Genomic DNA, 19,215 nt, shown 5'->3' on the forward strand with positions numbered 1-19,215 from the left:
AATAATCTCCCTATTTTAAGGTCAAGTGTGCCTATAACAGAACCTAATTGTAAGAGTAAGATCCATCATATTCACAGTACTGAGGATCATGCAGGATGTGTTCCCCAGGGAGATGGGAAACCTAAGCACCATCTTAGAATTCTGCCTGCTTGCTGATGAGGAAATAGAGGCTCAGAGAAGTTCGGTGTCTGATACAAGGTAGAACATGGTAGGCACCAGGGCCACCACCATCTCCCCAGGCCACTTGGGAATCTGTCCCTGCCCCAAGACAAGCAGGCTGGGAGGAGCCGGGGGCCTGGGCCCTCTGGGATCAGGCGGACAGTGTTCTGTGTGTAAAGAAGTTGACCAGGCAAACTCTTTGATCATGTTTCTTGACCATCCCCTGCAGGATTCGAAGCACGAACCCGGCAGCCTCCAACTAGTTCATGGAGGAGCCTCGAGAGATACTGGCCAGGCGAGCTCTCCCTTGCAGAGGGAAGAACAGAGTGTGAGAGGAGGCAGCTGCCACAGGAGTGGACATGAACGCTGGTTTTCAAAGAGAACAGCGTTTTAGTTTTGGTCATCGCAAGTGGTGCCTTCAACACAGGTAGGAAATGGGCAGTCCTCAAATACGCGGCCTTTCTTGCCTGAGCTTGCTAGAGTCCTTCCTCTTTATAGTGGATGATGGTGATGATGGTGGTGATGATGATGGGGTTGAGGGTTGATGGTGACACCTCCCTTGAGCCTCCATGAAAGCTGGACCTCCTCAGGACTTCTGTGGTCAGGAGTACAGCAGAGACCTTGAAAATCAACACTCTTTTGCTCCACACACTGTCTCCCCTCAGATGCAGTTCTGTCTCTCCAGCCCCTCAGATTCCAGCCTGTCCTCGGCAACAACTCCTCTTAAGGGCCCACAGTCTCCCTATGCATGCACCTCACTGTATCTCTTGCTGCCGGAGCTCCACTCACTTCTCTGTGCCCCCTGCCCCCCGATGGCTCTTGCCTAAAAAACCCCCTGCCTAGTCAGAGGATCACAACAGAGCAGCATCTTTCAGGGTACTCCTGGATGTGAAGAAATGAAAGGATATTGGGTTCTCGGTTTGGCCTGCATATGAGAATCACCTGGAGTTTTTAAAAATTCCAATGGCAGGGCCCCACCGTCAGAGAGACTGACTAAATGGGCCTGGGAAAGGCCCCAGCATGGCTAGGCGCGTGCTCTCTCTATATCTATATCTATATCCATTTAATTCATTTTTAGCTCTTCAGGTATGAGTTGTGATTTCAGGTTATAAGTTCATGCTGTGGTTCAGTTTAGGTGTGTAGTGTTAGAAGCTCTTTAGGTCAGGAATATAAATCTCTGGATGTTTTGTCTGGCCGTGGAGTACATCAGAATCATCCAGGGAGGAGAGGGAGGGAGGGAGTGCCTGGGTTTAAAAAAAAAAGGAAGAAAATAGATTTCTTGGCCCACCCAGACATGCTCTCTGCATCAGGCTCTTGGGAGCTGGGGACACAGGGATCTGTATTTTTATGTTGGTCTAGCCAAGGTCTGGGTGCTTGGGGTCTCTCTCTGGGGCCCCTGGAGATGCCTGTCCTGTGTTTGGGTCTGTGGGCTCAGCTGTGAGTCCCAGCCGATGCTTCCCAGCCTGATGTGCCATGAGCGGTGCTCTTTCTCTTCCTCTAATCAAAAGTTTTCCCACGTACAGAGAGGAGGATAGGGCCTCTGGAAACCCTCAGAAACAGCTGCCTGAACTGTGGGGGGCCTGGGCCTGGGCCTCTGCACACAGCTCAGCAGTGCCACGTGGACCTCCTAGACCCAGGCTATGATCAGGGTTCTCCAGCAGAGATGGAGGAATCATCCCCCGGACTCTAAGGAAGGGTGCCCTGGCATGTGAGCCTCAGTTTGAGGGGATATGTAAATGTGGAACTTAATAGTGGAAACTCTGGATCTTCCCAAGTGCAAATCACAGCTTCAGCATTTACTGGTTTGGGAGGCAGGTTGCTTAGTTTCTGCCTCATGTTTCTTGCTTGGAAAATAGGAGAGTCGTGGCCCTTGCTGCACAGGGCTGCTGGGGAGGTACCGGTGAGGCCCTGGGATGTTGCCAGACACCTAGCCAGGGCTCCCCAAGATGGGGAGCCCTCCAGCTCATGCAAGCAGGTTGGCTCCACTCCGCCCTCCTCACTGTAGCCCTGTGTGTGTCAGCCAGGCTGTGCTTCCTAGTCCCAGTGCCTGAGTTCCTCAGAGCGAGTCAGGGTGAAATTAAGGGCCGATGCTGCACACAGGGCCTGGGCACATTGCAGACAAGATTCAGTCCTGCAGAAACCCCAGCGAGGCTGGTTCTATTGCCTCTTTTGTACAGATAAGGAAACTGAGCACAGAGAGGTCCAGTAATTTAGACAGTCACACATCTAGCAAGGAGCAGAGCCTCTGGCTACAAAAGATACAGTGCTTTCTTCTCCACTAACATGCTTCCTGAAGAATGGCAGTAACAGCTTCAAGGCTGACTCCTGCCCCAGGGATATCTGTGTTTTAATAGAAATCAGTAGGACCATAATACATACGGATGAGTCCCCCTTCCTCGGCATCCTGGGACACCTCATGGTACCTTGATTTAGCATTTGTCTCCTTTCATATCCATCGCGGTTAGCTGTACATGGTCTGCTCCACTGGCAGTCTCAGGGCAGGGTCTGGATTTAGGCAGCTTGGTGTGCAGTAGACATCTGAACTAAGCTGGAAATAGAAACTCCTGAGGGTTGCAGGCAGAGATATGGGGACACTATCGTGGGGAATGCAGATGGAGAATCCTCCCCAGACCCGGCACTAGCCCTCTCCTTCTTTACTCTCACACTCTCTTTTTCTGTCCACGGAGTCCCTGCCAGCTGCATGGAAGAATCTTTAGGACGTGGGACTGACCCAGAGGGAAACGAGCTATCAGTTCCAGCGAGAGATCTCGTCCCCACCCCTTCCCGTGCTCCCTCTGGGAATACAAGCATATTTGACTCTGCTGACTCAGTGCTTCTGGAGTGTCCAGGCACACAGGGCCCACTGCTGGCACAGCTTCCCCCAGCCACCAGCGGGGAAGCTAGAATACCTGGCATCTGAGTGAGGTGGAGGGCTCAGGCCCAGGCTGGCAGGGGTGCCAGGCAGGAGCCAACCATGTGCCAGCCTTCAGTGACCTTGCAGAATCCCTCGTGCCGGCGGTGTGGGTGGGGGCGGGGGGCGGGGGCCGGGGGGCATGGGGGGTGGTAATTAGCATTATTTGAGGCTTGGAAATGAATATGTTACGTTACATATTTGTGGAGTCGTGGCCCCTCACATTTAGTATAGTCCTGGACTGGGGCTCTCTCCAGAATAAATGTGATTTCTGAATGAGTGATTAGAGGGTGAATCTAATTTGGAAATGGGTATGAAAGCATTTTCTCAGCAGCAAAGCTTTCTGCTAGTAGTTTTCAAGCTTTTGGAGTTTTAGAAACCATTTAAAAAAGTCAAATCCTGCACGGAATGCCAAGTTAAAGTGGTAGTTTATTAACACCCATTTATTTTCTAAGTTCAAAATTTTAACATCTATTTATTATGAGCATCCATTAACAGAGCAATGATTCAGCTTTGATGCATAAAAACATTAGAAGCTCAGGGTCTAGATCAGGAATCAGCAAACTACAGCCTATGGACCTAACCCAGGCTGCTGCCTGATTTGCGTAAATGAAATCTTTTTGGAACACCGCCATGCCATTCGTTTAAACATTATTTATGGCAACTTTCCCACTCTAATGGCAGAGTTGAAGAGTTGTGACAAAGACTGTCTGTCCCACAAAGCCAAAAATATTTACTCTTTGGCCCTCTATAGAAGAAGTTTTCTGGTGCCTGTTCTAGATGGTCGTTGAATCGGTATATCAGCTGTAACATCCAGGATCACTTTGTCTTTTTTTGTTTTGTTTGGCTTGGTTGCATGGTATTAAGAAAGTTCTAAATCATGTCACTAAAACGATGTGAATTGGTAACAGATTTGTCACAGCCGACCGTGCAGCCCAGGATGGGCCTTTAGTTTAATGTTATGTGGACATTTGGGGAGGAGGAAAAGGGAATTCTGGTTTGTATCACTAACAGTATCAAACATTTGCTTGAATTCCTTCTTCTTACAACACTCAGGAAGCATACAGTCATTTGTGACATCTTCATGGTAATCCATGTAATCCATTCTCATATCACTGAAAGCTTTAGCATGTACTGGTTTGTGTGGTTTTACAGAGGTGTGTATTGTCCTGAATTTCAAAAACAACAACATAAAGATGCCCAGTAAAGAGCTCCAATCTTTCTGGTTGAAGACACATTTCAATCCTGAAGTTCCAGATCCACCAAGATCTGCACAAACCACATTCAGCTGGCCACACCCATTGTTAAGAGTGCCATTGAACACCTTTGGATGTGCAGGTCCGTTTTCCCTAACAGTTTTAACAGGATTCAAACTACATTGTCACCTGACATTTGAAGAACCTCTGAAACACCTCTGCAGAACACGATTTGAAAACCGGTCCTTTGGCAAATATTGGTGGTTCTCTTTTCTGTGCTGAAGGACAGAGGATGCAGCCAAGGATGCTGAGGGTTGGGGTTGGGAGGCTGAGCAGGAAGTAGTGAAAGTTGGCTAAGGACAGAAGCGAGGTGATGCTGTCAATGGTGGAGAGGCTCAGGGGGCAGGGGAGGGGCATTGGTAATGGAAAAAGTGCTTGGGAAACACAGAGAAGTCCAGGAGCCCCTGCTGAAGCTGGGAGGTGTCTCCTAACAATTGATGACCTAAACACAGTTCTCCAGGGCTGCTCTGAAAGCTTCCAGCCGTAGGCTTGGAAAGAAAGGTCCAGAAGATTAAAATATGCTCCAAGAAATGGTAGGGGAGGATGTGGAAGGCACATACAAATCGCTTCTAATCATCATGCTGAGGACCTTTGAGGCCAGTCAGCAGATCAAGACACAGGAAGGGAGCAAGGGAGATGAAGAGGGGTGGCAGAGGGGTCCTCTGGGTCAGCTCACTAAATCAGTTTATGCAGGAGGCAGACACGTGAGCATGGGCGATACTTGCCAGTGACCTGAATGGGGACAGATGTCAAGGCCCCAAGGAGGGGGTGACTGGGGCTGGACAGTGACTTTGAGCATTCGAGGCAAAGCCCACACAGCCAGGAATAAAACCCAGGAGTCCCAGCTCCCAGGCCCCCTGCTTTCCCTGGGTGGGTGCAGAGAAGGGAGGGGCAGGCTGGTGGCTTTGGGAGGCTGTGGGCTGGAGAAGGCCTCTCACAGATAAAAAAGCATGAGTTCTTTCTGAGGTTTTGCTGCTCACCCCATAGAAAAAGAACATTTTTAGATTTTAAAAGGATGACCTCATTTTTTTTCTTATTTACATAGCCCTGTTTGTTTATATAGCCCTTTAAAAATAGCCAGCGTGTGCTAAGCTTAGTGCTCTCTCCCACCACCAGCGGCAGAGCCACTGTGTGGGGAGAAACACCTTTTCATCTAAGAGAGGGGCAGCCTTGTTTCCGAGGACAGATGGGAGCAAAATGGGACAGGTAGGAAGTTTCGTGGTTTTTCGTGTCGCTCTTCCAAAATAGCCACACGCCTGCCTCCCACTTCCTGCCTGACTCGACTCAGATCGATTTTCTCCTGCCGAGGACTTGTGTTCCGTGAATTCTCAGCTAAGCTTGAAGGGATCCGTCAACAAGCAAACAGGCTTGAGCCCAGAGACCTTGAGCTTGGCATTTTGCATCCCAACTCTGCTTCTTCCCAGCTGTGTGACTTTGGGCAAGCTGCTTCACCTCTCTGTGCCCCGTCCGTGAGATGGGGATACCTGCAGTGGCTGTGCAGATTAAGTGAGGGAGTACATGTAAAAGGCTTAACCTGAGGCGGGCACACAGCAACTCTTAATAACCCTCCTAATCAACAACAGCAATTGTGATAGCCATCTCCTCACCTGGACAGTTCGTTACAGCAGTCTCCCAGCTGTCTTCACTTCCTGTTGGCTTGTCTGCTCCAGCCCATCCCTGTGCTGGCCCAGAGTAATAAAAAGATGAAGCACCAATCTGACCATGCTGTCTCTTGCTTAAAATCCACCCACAGTTTTCAACCACTATGGCCTGGATCCGCAGAACTTTCTTAAAATGGCCAGATGTAAATCTTTTAAGCTTGGCCACCCGTACAGCCTTTTGCAGCTACTCATCTTCACCATTGTAACATGTAAGCAGCCATGAACAGTGTGTAGAAGAATGGGCGTGCCTGAATTCCAGTAAAACTTCACGGACAAAAACAGGCAGCAGGCTGGATTTGCCAACCCCTGACCTACAGGACGAGTCTAACTCCTTAGCTCAGCATTCCCAGCCCAGCGGTTCCTGTCTTCTCCATCCCTCTTACTCCTCCTCCCCGGCTCTGGTGGAACTCCTCATGCTTGACCCCTTGCACATTCTTTCTGGACTTTCCTCCTCTGCCTCCAGTGTGACCCTCCCCCATGGCATTAGGAATCTTTGCTCTGGGAGTCTGTGGTCCCCTGTCTTCACGTCTACTCTGTTTTCACTGTTAGAGAGGGCATCCCCAGGCAGGGACTCTGCCTTTCTCCTTCCTATGACACTGCAGTGAAGCTTCGGTCTTTGTAGAGGCTCAATAAGCACTTGTGTTTGAACACAAATATCTGTGAGACAGATGGGCACCCTCGGGGAGCTTACGGGATGGTTAGGAAGCTAGAATGTGAGCTGGTGAAAAGCCAGCCAGGGTACTGATTACAAATCAGAGGAAGGAGAAGGCATTTGAGTTGGACCTTACAGTGTAGACAAAAGACTATCAAAGATAGGGAGGTCAGGAAGGCTTTCTGTGCTGGGGAAATGGCAGGAGAAGATCAGACTCAGTTTTGGGTTCAGGGTGATGAATGGACAGACCAGTAGGGTGAGGGTCTGATCAGGGGCTGGGGTGGGTTGTGAGGGAGTTTGGACTTTCTCCTGTGAGCCAGAATTTCCCTAAGTGTGATCCACAGCTCTCTCTCTACTCGAACAGAATTTCCTCGGCTGTTACTTTAAAATGCAGCTTCTGGGATTCTGTCTCAGACTGGAAGCTAGGAGCTGCAGAGGGGTTGAGGCCATGGTCTATAAGAGGCTGCAACATGTTCGGGGGTGATGGTCATAAACTGATGATCTTCTCATGGACATCACCTGCAGGTATCACCGCCAGGCTTAGGAGAGGCCAGGTAGGAATTTTTATCTTCTCCCAAAGCAGAGGAGGACATCCAAGCTCAGAAACAGCAAAGAACTTGCCCGAGGTCACACCACAAATTACTTGCAGATTTGGGCCTGACTAGTTTTGGAACATGGCCTGGGGTGGTCCTAGAGGTTTCACAGAGGGAGGAGGACTCATGGGGACTGTCCCCAGTGACAAGTCAGCGAGAAAGTGAAAGTGTTAGTCACTCAGTTGTGCGCCCCTCTATGTGAGCCCGTGGACCAGGCAGGCTCCTCTGTCCATGAAATTCTCCAGGCAAGAATACTGAAGTAGATACCATTCCCTTCTCTAGAGGATCTTCCCAACCCAGGGATTGAACCTGAGTCTCCTGCATGGGAGGCAAATCCTTTACCGTCTGAGCCACCAGGGAAGCCCCCAGATGTTGAACAAATGAGGGAATGGGTGGGGCAGGTGGATGGATGGACAATATGGGGGCAGAGGAGAATGGAATTCTGAGGTAGTTCTGATGTTGCAAGCCTGGAGGTTTAGGAGAATGGTAATACCAGAGGCAGAGGAGGAGAAAAGATGAGTTTGGTGCTAAGCATATTGAGTTTGAGAGGCCAGCGGGATGCCAAGCCAAGATGCTGGCCGCTGGAAATGTAGGGTTGGGGAGTTCCAGGGAACAGGGCTGGTGTTCTACGCAGCTGTGGAAGCTGCTGATGGGATAAGGTGAGAAATGCCAAGAGAGACAAGTAGGGGATTAAGGACCAAAGCTTGAGGACTGAGCACAGGCATCCAGGAAGAAAAGGCTCGGATGAAAGACTCAGAGAAGTGCTCAGAGGGCCAGGAGCAGAGTCAGGATGGGCCAGGGCAGACAAAGAAAAGAGAGATTTCAACAGTCAGTCACCTGGGTAGCTCAGCTTGGGCCCCTCTTTAGAATAAAACCAGCCAACCTCAGAGAAACTGTGCCATAGGTAAATAAAAATGTCAATCCAAATGAAACCCAAATCACGAGTTTCTGTTTGCTTGGGATTTGTGCTCCTGGCCAGCGGAGCTGCAGGTATGGGCGAGCGAGTGAATCCTGGGCCCGCCTGTCCCACCTGTCAGGACAAGCCCTGCCCTTTGGGCTCTGCCGGTTCTGGTTGGCATGCTTTCTGGGGATCCCTTTGTTGCTCGGAGCCTTCACCTTCCTCTCCTATGCCTAACTGTTCCCCTTCCCTTCCACTTCCCTCTTTATTCATTCGACAGATATTTCTTTGGGGGAATAGAGCTCTGTGCAGAGGATCTTAGCTGAGGTCCCCAACCCCAGTAGGGGCTACCACTCACCCACTGGAGAGCTTCAAGAAACAGAAAGATTCCTGGGCTTGCAGATTCAAGTTGCCTCAAAGCAGGGAGGAGCCAGTCGTGCCTGGGCCCTCACACCCCCGTCTGGGCAGCCTCTGTGTGGCCGCCTCTGTGAATGAGCCATTCTGGGTCAGCTCTGCCTGGGCCGGGTTGGGGAAGCACTGAGGCCCGGGTGTCTGGGTGTTTCCCCCTTAAGTCCCTGTAAATATAGCATCTGGGCCATCTCCCAGCTGGCCTCCCGGGAGGCTTCAGAGTCTCTGATTTCGCTGATCCTGCATGTGCCCCTAAACTCATCCCCTCCCCCAACTCCTAACACATGCACATACTCACACACACTATGCCACAAGGACACCAGGACCTCCATCACCAGTATCCACCCTAACAGGGGTATATCATCCTTAAAGCCCACCTTGCCTGGACAGAAGTTGCCACGTACTGTATTAAGAGTCACCAAGTCGTTAAGATACACAAAGAGTTGGACATGACTCGAGAGACTGAACAAGAACAACAGCAACAACCATTTAAGGTGACAACACACACAAATGCCTGCCTCTTGCAGGGGGAAGATAGACAAATATGTTGTCACCTTATCACACACTGTTTTATGAGATATTAGAGATACGAATCTATTATCTATAAAAGAAGTATAAAGATATTATCTTTTACTTATATAAAGTGTGTGGTGACAGTGACAAGATGGCATCAGGAAAGGAATCAGGTGGTCAGGATGGGCCTGCCTGAGAAGTGGCATCTGAGCAAAGACCTGGGCATGGACAGAGGAGCCTGGCAGGCTACAGTCCCTGGGGTTCCAAAGGAGTTGGACATGACTTAGTGAGTAAACAACAAACTAGCAAAGGGGTGAGGGAGTGAGCCCTGGGGCATCCGGGCAAGAGTGTTCTGGGCAGAGGTGGGAACCTGCCAGGTGGGAACAGCAAGGAGGCCAGCGTGACTGGAGGGGTAGGGGTTGGGGAAGAGGAGGAGCAGAGGCTGGAGAGGTGATGGCAGAGGGTGAATGTGTGCAGGTAATTGAGAAGCTACTGGAGGTCCAAGCCCTGGAGTGGCCTGGTCTGCTGAATGTTCTAGAAAGGCCACCTGGCTACGCGTGAAGACCACACTGCAGGAAGCCAGGTTAGCATGGCAGGCTGGTGCTCTCATCAAGAGGTGATAGTGCGGCCAGGGTGGCAGCCTTGGGAAGTGGTTGGATTCTGCGTGCAGTCTGAAGGCAGAGCCGACGTGATCCACCAACAGATGGGAGGTGTAGTGTGAGAAAAGGAGATTGGGCAGGAGAGCCCTGCTGGTGCTCGAATTTGCTCACGTTGCTCTCAGGCTTGTCAGCTTCTCTAAGCCTCAGTTTCCTCATCTGGAAAATGGGGCCATTGGATCGATGACTTCCAGGTCTCTTCTGGCTTGAAAACTCACCACTTCAGCTTAAGTCACTGGTGGCTAGGGATCTTAGCCAGGCTAAGTCACTGGTGGATCAGGAAAGGCTTTGAGAATGTGAGGTGGGACCTGGGCTTTAAAAGGGGGGCTTATACCAGACACAACTGACCGAGAAAGAGACAGGAGAGGGGAGTTCCGGGCAGAGGAAGTGGCTGGAACACAGACTAGTAAGCGTGGCCATGAGGCCAGAGAGTGGTGCTGGGGCCCAGGACCATGTGAGGAGGATTCCAGGGCTACAGGGATGGGCAAGCTATGCTCTCTGGAATAAACCAGCAGGTTCAGGGCCCGAGCATTTTCTGCAAACACTGAGGCCCTCAATTTTGAGCCTGTTCAGATGGATACACTCAGGCAGGAAGCAACAAGGCTTGGCTGCTGTCCGGGGAGAGTTCACCTCCTGGCCCGGCATTGCATAACCGCAGAGTCTGCTGAGTGCAAGGAGACTCTTCTGTGTGGCAGCCAGAGTGGCAAGCCTGGTGGCTCCGGGCTCTGGCACCGACCCGTAGCGGAACAAACAGCCTCCCTTCCCAGATAATGGCCCTCATTGAGCATTGTGTCTATGGCCAGCACCCAGCGCAGGGCAACTCAGCCTGGGTAAGTTTCCTCTCTTGGCTGCTTAGCAAAATATTTACACTACGCCTTTCTAGTAAGACGGTTCCTAGGAACCAGCAGGCAGACAAGCTAGAGAAAAGTGCCCCCCAGTGACCTTGCTCCTGGCTCAGAAAGATGCTTTTGAAAACCCGGTGTGTGAACCTGGGTTGGTCATTGCCCTCCAGGGCTCTTTCATAAAATAAGGTATTGAGCTGAAAGATATGTGAAGTTCTATCTGGCTCCAATATTATTGGCATTTTCTCTAAGCAAAGAATAAGTCCGTTTTCTCATTGGGTGAGGGTAGAATTGGTCTGTCCTTTAATGTTTCACAAAGGGCCTCTTTCTCAGGAAGGCCTGTGTGTGAATTGGGGGAAACTGAGATAAGAACTCTGAACCCCCACTGACTTGGATCTCTCCTCCCGCACTGTTCGCACCAGCAAAAATGCTGCCCTCTGTGTGTGTGTGTGTGTGTGTTTCAGTGGGGAGGAGGTCATTCTAGAGGATGCTGCACTTTAAGAGGTATCTGGACCAGCCATAGGGACAACCAACCATGTGATCAGAGGCTACTGCTGCCAAGTCGCGTCAGTCATGTCCGACTCTGTGCGACCCCATAGACGGCAGCCTACCAGGCTCCACCATCCCTGGGAGTCTCCAGGCAAGAACACTGGAGTGGGTTGCCATTTCCTTCTCCAATGCATGAGAGTGAAAAGTGAAAGTGAAGTCACTCAGTCATGTCTGACTCAGCGACCCCATGGACTGCAGCCTACCAGGCTCCTCCATCCATGGGATTTTCCAGGCAAGAGTACTGGAGTGGGTTGCCATTGCCTTCTCCAGTGATCAGAGGGACACTTGGGAAAACTGGGAAAGAGGACTGTCATCAACCATCACAAGGGTCATCTTGGAAAAGAGGGGGTCAGAGGTATGAGGTGGGCAGAGAGCATTATATTAGCAGAGAGAAGGCACATTTGCTATAAGACTGCTGTTGCTAAGTCACTTCAGTCGTGTCCAACTCTCTGCGACCCCATGGACCACAGCCCACCAGGCTCCTCCATCCATGGGATTCTCCAGGCAAGAATACTGGAGTGGGTTGCCATTTAGTACTGATTTATTCATGTATTAATATTTAACAAATATATTTAATTTTTAAAAAATATTTCAAACAGCAACAAAGCACACAATAATAGGAAAAACAGCAGTAAACTCATCATCCCACTTAAAAAGACTTCAACAAACAAAGCAGAAGGTACTGCATATCTCTTTGCAATTGCAGACCCTTCCCTGCCCAAACCCCCAGAGAAGACGATCATGCAGACCTTGGTGTTAACATCTCAAGGTTGTTCCCTGAGCGCTTACTATGTGCCCAGCAGACTTCACCCTGGGGAACAAAACAGACACAGTTCCCACCCTCACAGGGCTTGCTGTGGAGTTGGGTGAGACCCCGGTCCCTCTTATAGAGGGCTTCAGTAGCATCAGTCTTTGGTTATGTAAATGGTCACCAGGCCATCTGGGGCAATGATACAGACGAGGCTGGAAGAAGTCCTGACAACCGCCATCACCAGTCTTGTGATCGGGGCAATTCTTCTGCTCCCTGGCCCCCTGCATGTCTGTCTGTCACACGTGGGCTTATAATAGGATTACACTCTTGGGTCCTTCCAGCTCTATGATTATGGGATGTGATGGGGGAACCTAAATCACATCTGCCTGGGGACTGGCTCCATCACTCGCAGGCAGAGATAATGGGCAGTTTTGCTTTTCCTGAAAGGGGTACATCCCAGTGCCTTGGGAATGTAAAGGGAGGAGGGGCTCTTGTGCTGGACACAAATCATTAGTAGAACATTAGGTGGTTTTAGGGAAACACGGGTGGAATCCTTATTTTTTTTTAAATTTTTATTGGAGTACAGTAGGTTTACCGTGTTATGTTAGTTTCTCAGTTCAGTTCAGTTCAGTTCAGTCGCTCAGTCGTGTCTGACTCTTTGCAACCCCATGAATCGCAGCACGCCAGGCCTCCCTGTCCATCACCAACTCCCGGAGTTCACCCAGACTCATGTCCATCGAGTCAGTGATGCCATCCAGCCATCTCATCCTCTGTCATCCCCTTCTCCTCCTGCCTTCAGTCTTTCCCAGCATCCCTCCCAGCATCAGAGTCTTTTCCAATGAGTCAGTTATTCGTGTCAGGTGGCCAAAGTACTGGAGTTTCAGCTTCAGCATCAGTGCTTCCAAAGAATATTCAGGACTTATTTCCTTTAGGATTGACTGGTTGGATCTCCTTGTAGTCCAAGGAACTCTCAAGAGTCTTCTCCAACACCACAGTTCAAAAGCATCAATTCTTCAGCACTCAGGTTTCTTAATAGTCCATCCATACATGACCACTGGAAAAACCATAGCTTTGACTAGACGGTCCTTTGTTGGCAAACTAATGTTTATGCTTTTTAATATGCTGTCTAGGTTGGTCATAGCTTTTCTTCCAAGGAGCAAGTGTCTTTTAATTTCATGGCTTCAGTCACCATCTGCAGTGATTTTGGAGCCCAAGAAAATAAAGTCTCTCACTGTTTCCCCATCTATTTGCCATGAAGTGATGGGACTGGATGCCATGATCTTAGTTTTTTGAATGTTGAGTGTTAAGCCAACTTTTTCACTCTCCTCTTTCACTTTCATCAAGAGGCTCTTCAGTTCCTCTTCACTTTCTGCCATAAGGGTGGTATATGAAACAGTATGAACAGTACTGTTCCTACTGAACAGTATGAAAAGGCAAAAAGATATGACACTGAAAGATGAACTCCCCAGGTCGGTAGGTGCCAATATGCTACTGGAAAAGAGTGGAGAAATAACTCCAGAAGGAATGAAGACATGGAGCCAAGGCAAAAAGAACACCCAGCTGTGGATGTAACTGGTGATGGAAGTAAAGTCCAATGCTATAAAGAGCAATATTGCATAGGAACCTGGAATGTTAGGTCCATGAATCAACGTAAATTAGAAGTGGTCAAACAGGAGATGGCAAGAGTGAACATCGACATTTTAGGAATCAGTGAACTAAAATGGACTGGAATGGGTGAATTTAAGGCAGATGACCATTATATAAATCTGACACTGTTTCCACTGTTTCCCCATCTATTTCCCATGAAGTGATGGGACCAGATGCCATGATCTTAGTTTTCTGAATGTTGAGTTTTAGCCAACTTTTTCACTCTCCTCTTTTACTTTCATCAAGAGGCTTTTTAGTTCCTCTTCACTTTCTGCCATAAGGGTGGTGTCATCTGCATATCTGAGGTTACTGATATTTCTCCCGGCAATCTTGATTCCAGCTTGGGCTTCTTCCAGTTCAGCGTTTCTCATGATGTACTCTGCATATAAGTTAAATAAGCAGGGTGACTATTTTGGGGGGCTCCAAAATCACTGCAGATGGTGATTGCAGCCATGAAATTAAAAGACACTTACTCCTTGGAAGGAAAGTTATGACCAACCTAGATAGCATATTCAAAAGCAGAGACATTACTTTGCCAACAAAGGTCCATCTTGTCAAGGCTATGGTTTTTCCAGTAGTCATGTATGGATGGGAGAGTTGGACTGTGAAGAAAGCTGAGGAAGAATTAATGCTTTTGAACTGTGGTGTTGGAGAAGACTCTTGAGAGTCCCTTGGACTGCAAGGAGATCCAACCAGTCCATTCTGAAGGAGATCAGCCCTGGGTGTTCTTTGGAAGGAATGATGCTAAAGCTGAAACTCCAGAACTCTGGCCACCTCATGCAGAGAGTTGACTCATTGGAAAAGACTGATGCTGGGAGGGATTGGGGGCAGGAGGAGAAGGGGATGACAGAGGATGAGATGGCTGGATGGTATCACCGACTCGATGGACATGAGGTTGAGTGAACTCCGGGAGTTGGTGATGGACAGGGAGGCCTGGCGTGCTGCAATTCATGGGGTCGCAAAGAGTCAGACATGACTGAGTGACTGAACTGAACTGAACTGAGGGCAAGAATCTCTTCGAAGAAATTGAGTAGCCCTCATAGTCAACAAGAGAGTCCAAAATGCAGTTCTTGGGTGCAATCTCAAAAATGACAGAATGATCTCTGTTCATTTCCAAGGCAAACCAGTCAATATCACAATGATCCAAGTCTATGCCCCAACCACTAATGCCGAAGAAGCTGAAGTTGAACAGTTCTATGAAGACCTACAAGACCTTCTAGAACTGACGACCAAAAAAGATGTCCTTTTCATCATATGGGGACTGGAATGCAAAAGTAGGAAGTCAAGAGATACCTGGAGTAACAGGCAAATTTGGCCTTGGAGTACAAAATGAACCAGGGCAAAGGCTAACAGAATTTTGCCAAGAGAATGCACTGGTCATAGCAAACACTCTCTTTAAACAACAAAAGAGAAGACTCTACACATGGACATCACCAAATGGTCAATACTGAAATCAGATTGATTCTATTCTTTGCAGCCAAAGATAGAAAAGCTCTATACAGTCAGTTTCTGTTAGTTTCTGGTATACAGCAAAGTGAGTCAGTTATACATATACATGTATCCACTCTCATTTTTTTTATTCTTTTCCCATATGGGTTATTGCAGAGTATTGAGTGGAATTCCCTGTGCTATACAGCAGGTCCTTATTAGTTATGTATTTTATATATAGTGGTATGTATATATCAGTCCCAATCTTCCAATGTATCCCTCCCCACCATCCTTTGGTAACCATAAGTTTATTTTCTACATCTGTGCCTCTACTTCTGTTTTGTAAATAAGTTCATTTGTACCGTTTTTCTTTAGAGTCCATATATAAGCAGTATCATGTTACTTGTCTTTCTGTGTCTGACTTACTTCACTCAGTATGACAATCTCTAGGTCTATGCATGTTGCTGCAAATGGCATTATTTTGTTCTTTTTATGACTAATATTCCATGGTATATATATATACCACATTTTCCTTATTTATTCATCTGTTGATGGACATTTAGGTTGCTTCTGTGTCCTGGCTGTTGTAAATAATGCTGCAGTGAACATCGGGATGCATGTATCTTGTTGAATTATGGTTTTCTCCAAGTATATACCCAGGAGTGGGATTGCTGGGTCACATGTTAGTTCTATTTTAAGGTTTTTAATAAGCCTCCATACTCATCTCCATAGTGGCTATATTTACATTCCTACCAACAGTGTAGGAAGGTTTCCTTTTCTCCACACCCTCTCCAGCATTTCTCATCTGTAGATTTTTTGATGGTGGCCATTCTGAGTAGTGTGAGGTGATACCTCATTCTAGTTTTGATTTGTGTTTCTCTAACGATTAGTGATGTTAAGCATCTTTTCATGGGCTTTTTGTTCATCTATATGTCTTCTTTGGACAAACTTCTATTTAGATCTTCTGTCCATTTTTTTGATTGGGTTATTTGATTTTTAGATATTGAACTGCATGTGCTGTTTTTATATCTTGGAGATTAATCCCTTTTTGATTGCTTCTTTTGCCAGTACTTTCTCCCATTCTGAGGGTTGTCTGTTTGTTTTGTTTATGGTTTCCTTTGCTATGCAAAACTTTTAAGCTCCATTAGATCCCATTTGTCTATTTTTGGTTTTATTTTCATTATTCTAAGAGGTGGATCAAAAAAGATCTTGCTGTGATTTATGTCAAAGGGTATTCTGCCTAAATAGATCTTTAATCCATTTTGAGTTTATTTGTGTTCATGGTGTTAGAGAGTATTCTAATTTCATTCTTTTACATGCATTAATAGCTTTCCAGTTTTCCAAACACCTCTTATTGAAGAGGCTGTCTGTTCTCCATTTGTCATAGATTAGGTGACCACAGGTGTGTGGGTTTATCTCTATCTATCTTGTTCCATTGATCTATATTTCTGGTTTTGTGCCAGTAACATACTGTTTTGATTACTGTAGCTTTGTAATATAGTCCAAACTCAGTGAGCCTGATTCCTCCAGCTCAGTTTTTTCTTTCTCAAGATTGTTGTGGCTATCCAGGGTCTTTTGTGTTTCCATGCAAATTGTAAAAAATTTTGTTCTAGTACTGTGAAAAATATGACTGGTAATTTGATAAGGATTGCATTGAATCTGTAGATTGCTTTGGGCAGTATAGTCATTTTGATTCTTGCAATATTGATTCTTCCAATACAAGAACATGATATATCTCTCCATCTATTTGTGTTGTCTTTGAGTTCTTTCATCAGAGTCTTATAGTTTTCTGTGTATAGTTCTATTGCCTCCCTAGGTAGGTTTATCTATTCCTAGGTATTTTATTCTTTTTGATATAATAGTAAACAAGATTTTTTTCCCCTTAACTTCTCTTTCTGATCATTCATTGTCAGTGTATAGGAATGCCAGGGATTTCTGTGTATTAATTTTGTATCCTGTGAGTTTACCAAATCCATTAATGAGCTCTAGCAGTTTTCTGGTAGCATTCTTAGGATTTTCTATGTATAGTATCATGTCATCTGTAAACAGTGACAGTTTTGCTTCTTTTTCCATTTGGATTCCTTGTATTTCTTTTTCTTTCTGAATGCTGTGGCCTGACTTCCAAAACCATGTTGGATAATAGTGATGAGAGTGCACATCCTTATCTTGTTCCTGATCTTAGAGGAAGTGCTTTTAGTTTATCACCATTGAGAATGATGTTTCCTGACATTTGTTGAGTATAGCCTGTATTATGTTGAGGTGGGTTTCCTCTATGCCTAGTTTCTGGGGAGTTTTTTTTTTAATCATTAATGGGTGTAGAATTTTGTCAGAAGCTTTTTCTGCATCTATTGAGATGATCATACAGTTTTTATACAATCTCCCAAGACTGAACCAGAAAGAAATAGAAAATATGAACTGACCAATAACAAGTAATGAAATCAAAACTATGATTTAAAAATCTTTCCAAGAAAAATCTTTCAACAAACAAAAGTCCAGGTCCAGATGGCTTCATAGGTGAATTCTATCAAACATTTAGAGACGAGTGAATATCTACTCTTCTCAAACTCTTCCAAAAAAGTTCAGAGGAGGAACACTCCCAAGCTTATCCTCTGAGGCCACCACCCTGAAACCAAAACCAAACAAAGATATCACAAAAAGAGAAATTGCACTGATAAACACAGATGCAAAAATCCTCAACAAAATACTAGCAAACAGAATCCACCAGCACGTTAGACAAATCATACACCACGAAATCCCTTATTTTTAAGAGTAATTTCTTAGTATTATTAAAACAGTTCCCTATGATCCCTATTACTATGATGAGGCTGTGTTTTAACAAGTCAGATTCAAGTCAATGTAAATAAAAGTTTTATATAAATAACAGTACAGATGGTATGTGTTTCTGGTGAAATGTGGCACAGTGGACACCAAATCCACCAATTTCCCAAACAAGAACTAATGATGTAAAGGGTGGGGCCCACCTGGCATCTTTAGAGGCCAGCAGAGCCAGCCCAGAGCTGGCGCGTCACAGCCCAAGAAGTATTAGAGGAATGACTCCGTGAATGACTCCCTATTTGAAACAGGACGAGAGAAATTCCCTTCAGATCTTAATGCCAAGAAGGGCTGCGCTTTCTCTGAGAAACTGCTGTGCTTATCGTCCAGAGACTGGGAAGGTACGGCTCACTGTGTTGTCCTTACTTCTTTTACTGCCAGGAAGCCCTGCCCTGACCTGGGGCCCAAACAGAGCCAGCACGTGGGGCTCCTAAGTTTCTCCGCTATGTTCTTCACCCCCCTTCTGCTCTAGACCTTATGTATTCCATTTTCCCTTAGTCCATGTGTCAACTTTAACTTGAGCTCCAGTTTTGTTTGTGTAAACTACCTCAGGTCCTCTGTGGAATAAAGCAAGTTAAAATTGGGGGCAAGTTAAAATTGAATGAAACAACTAACTAATGAATTAATCAATTCCTATACAAGCTGCTTAAGACCAAAGCGCTGTTGGCTCCGCCTAGCCTGTTGGGATTTCCTGCCAGGAGGCGCTGCTTCCCAGCTATGCCTGGGTTACACAGAGACGGTGGCCACTGCCAGTCCTGCACCCCTAGATCTGAACCAGCCAAGCCCTGGGGATTCACACCTTAAGGATTTAAGCTTTGAAGCCACCTCAGAAGTGAGACTCTCCTTCCAGACTCAGGGCTGGACACCCCTCTCTCCGCACCAGAGAATGGAGTTTGCAGGCAACTGTTCCCTTAGGCATCCCTGAGTACACTGCAGGGCTTCGAGCCCCTGTGTAACTGGCTCTTTCCCATTGGTTCTGCTGCTGACCCCAGACTGTGCGGGCTGTGATACCATCTCCTGTCTGACTCCCACACTTCTCGTCTCCACAGATCTGCTGCCAGGCCCCATGCTGTCCTGATGGCCCACAGTGCCCCCTCCAAACTGCATAATCTCCCTGGCATTATGGCCTCAGAACTTCTGGGGGCCAGGGTGCTCTGAGAAGCACCATAAACACTAATATTTTTAAAGCAATTGGCTAAAAGCATTATGCTGGTTAAAGAAGCCAGACACAAATGACCACGTACTGTATGGTTCCATTTATATGAAACAGAAAGTAGATAAATTAGCAGTTGCCAGGGAGTGGAGGGGAGGGGAATGTGGATTGACTGTTAAGGGGTATGAGCTTTCTTTTTGGAATGGTGAAAATGCTCTGAAATTGCACAATGATGGTTGCACAATCTCATGCATATACTAAAACCACTTAATCGTACATGTTAAAAGGTGAAATTTACTGTATATG

The 19,215-nt window shown here is 47.0% G+C and overlaps 1 protein-coding gene across 5 annotated transcripts in view; it reads left to right on the top strand.

Moving 5' to 3' along the window:
- Positions 1-19,215, top strand: part of HIVEP3 (HIVEP zinc finger 3) — a 565,279-nt gene that overhangs the window by 459,767 nt on the left and 86,297 nt on the right. For all 5 annotated transcript variants that reach the window (XM_070786744.1, XM_070786743.1, XM_070786747.1 and 2 more), the window contains one exon: positions 389-586. The gene's annotated coding sequence lies outside the window, so the exon portion shown is untranslated. The remainder of the gene's footprint in view (positions 1-388; positions 587-19,215) is intronic.

The sequence above is a fragment of the Bos indicus genome, chromosome 3, assembly GCF_029378745.1.
Source record: "Bos indicus isolate NIAB-ARS_2022 breed Sahiwal x Tharparkar chromosome 3, NIAB-ARS_B.indTharparkar_mat_pri_1.0, whole genome shotgun sequence".
NCBI classification, from domain to species: domain Eukaryota; kingdom Metazoa; phylum Chordata; class Mammalia; order Artiodactyla; family Bovidae; genus Bos; species Bos indicus.